At 57.8% G+C, this 2,540-nt stretch overlaps 1 non-coding gene across 1 annotated transcript in view; it reads right to left on the bottom strand.

Annotated features, from left to right (window-relative positions):
* The window catches only part of LOC124588727, a 1,911-nt gene extending 210 nt beyond the window's left edge, over window positions 1-1,701 (bottom strand). The window contains exon 1 of the ribosomal RNA XR_006975794.1: window positions 1-1,701. This exon is cut by the window's left edge and continues 210 nt beyond it. This is a non-coding gene — a ribosomal RNA (small subunit ribosomal RNA).
* Between the last annotated feature and the right edge of the window lie 839 nt (window positions 1,702-2,540).

Below are 2,540 nucleotides of genomic sequence, written 5' to 3' on the forward strand. Positions count from 1 at the left end.
TCGCGCTTACTGGGAATTCCTCGTTCATGGGGAACAATTGCAAGCCCCAATCCCTAGCACGAAGGAGGTTCAGCGGGTTACCCCGACCTTTCGGCCTAGGAAGACACGCTGATTCCTTCAGTGTAGCGCGCGTGCGGCCCAGAACATCTAAGGGCATCACAGACCTGTTATTGCTCAATCTCGTGCGGCTAGAAGCCGCCTGTCCCTCTAAGAAGAAAAGTAATCGCTGACAGCACGAAGGATGTCACGCGACTAGTTAGCAGGCTAGAGTCTCGTTCGTTATCGGAATTAACCAGACAAATCGCTCCACCAACTAAGAACGGCCATGCACCCACCACCCACCGAATCAAGAAAGAGCTATCAATCTGTCAATCCTTCCGGTGTCCGGGCCTGGTGAGGTTTCCCGTGTTGAGTCAAATTAAGCCGCAGGCTCCACTCCTGGTGGTGCCCTTCCGTCAATTCCTTTAAGTTTCAGCTTTGCAACCATACTTCCCCCGGAACCCAAAAGCTTTGGTTTCCCGGAGGCTGCCCGCCGAGTCATCGGAGGAACTGCGGCGGATCGCTGGCTGGCATCGTTTATGGTTAGAACTAGGGCGGTATCTGATCGCCTTCGAACCTCTAACTTTCGTTCTTGATTAATGAAAACATACTTGGCAAATGCTTTCGCTTCTGTTCGTCTTGCGACGATCCAAGAATTTCACCTCTAACGTCGCAATACGAATGCCCCCGCCTGTCCCTATTAATCATTACCTCGGGTTCCGAAAACCAACAAAATAGAACCGAGGTCCTATTCCATTATTCCATGCACACAGTATTCAGGCGGGCTTGCCTGCTTTAAGCACTCTAATTTGTTCAAAGTAAACGTGCCGGCCCACCGAGACACTCACTCAAGAGCACCCTGGTAGGATTGCAACGGGGTCCGCCTCGGGACGCACGAGCACGCACGAGGCGCGTCGCACGCCTTCAGCTCGCCCCACCGGCAGGACGTCCCACGATACATGCCAGTTAAACACCGACGGGCGGTGAACCAACAGCGTGGGACACAAATCCAACTACGAGCTTTTTAACCGCAACAACTTTAATATACGCTATTGGAGCTGGAATTACCGCGGCTGCTGGCACCAGACTTGCCCTCCAATAGATACTCGTTAAAGGATTTAAAGTGTACTCATTCCGATTACGGGGCCTCGGATGAGTCCCGTATCGTTATTTTTCGTCACTACCTCCCCGTGCCGGGAGTGGGTAATTTGCGCGCCTGCTGCCTTCCTTGGATGTGGTAGCCGTTTCTCAGGCTCCCTCTCCGGAATCGAACCCTGATTCCCCGTTACCCGTTACAACCATGGTAGGCGCAGAACCTACCATCGACAGTTGATAAGGCAGACATTTGAAAGATGCGTCGCCGGTACGAGGACCGTGCGATCAGCCCAAAGTTATTCAGAGTCACCAAGGCAAACGGACCGGACGAGCCGACCGATTGGTTTTGATCTAATAAAAGCGTCCCTTCCATCTCTGGTCGGGACTCTGTTTGCATGTATTAGCTCTAGAATTACCACAGTTATCCAAGTAACGTGGGTACGATCTAAGGAACCATAACTGATTTAATGAGCCATTCGCGGTTTCACCTTAATGCGGCTTGTACTGAGACATGCATGGCTTAATCTTTGAGACAAGCATATGACTACTGGCAGGATCAACCAGGGAGCTGCGTCAACTAGAGCTGAGCAGCCGGCCGCCCGGGAGTGTGTCCCGGGGGCCCGCGCGAACACGCAAGCGTCCGCTCAATTATTCTGCAAACAGGAGGAGGCTGAGCTCCCCCTGCACAATACACCTCGAAACCCTCTCAGGTCCCCGGCGGCGCGCAGCGCCGTCCTAAGTACTTGGTCGGGTTCGAGAGAGGCGCAATCGCCCGGAGTTTGGCGAGTAGACGCTTTAGGTGCGACCACCCCGTGCTCCCAACTGAGCTTGCCGCTGCCGACAGAGGCCCGGGAGCGTGCTGTCGTGGCATTGCCGGCGGGAGACAACACGCGCCACCTACGGTGGCCGGCAGCTCCAACGCCAGCGCCACAGAAGGACAAAAGCCCCACTTGGGTGCCGAAGCGAACTCTCCCAGCACAGCGCACGCGCCAACACGTCCGCACAGCTGCGATACAAACCACCTGCGAGAACCGCAGAGGCGACCGAGCAGCAGACGGCGTCGCGGCGCCGAGCGCCGGGCGGCGGCGCATCCTCAGCGCACACAGTCCTCAATCGGACCAGCACACTGCAGATGTCCACCGCGCTTCGCACCGGGCCCGCGAGGACCTACTTTGGCCGCACGGCGCCGCGTGCAGGGTGCGCCGGCGCGCAGCTGCGCCGCCTGCCGCCTCCGTCGGCCGGCGCGCCTGCCACTGGCCGCCCCCACCAGCCGGCTGTAGCGCGTGCGCCCACGCACCGCGCGGCCAGCACGCCGGGAGGCCCCCCCTCACCGGCCGGGGACGGTCCCACCCAGCCACCGCCGCGTATCGCTTCACACCCACATGCCATTCACGTTCGTGGGCATG

This window comes from Schistocerca americana, unplaced genomic scaffold, assembly GCF_021461395.2.
Source record: "Schistocerca americana isolate TAMUIC-IGC-003095 unplaced genomic scaffold, iqSchAmer2.1 HiC_scaffold_658, whole genome shotgun sequence".
Taxonomy (NCBI): Eukaryota; Metazoa; Arthropoda; class Insecta; order Orthoptera; family Acrididae; genus Schistocerca; species Schistocerca americana.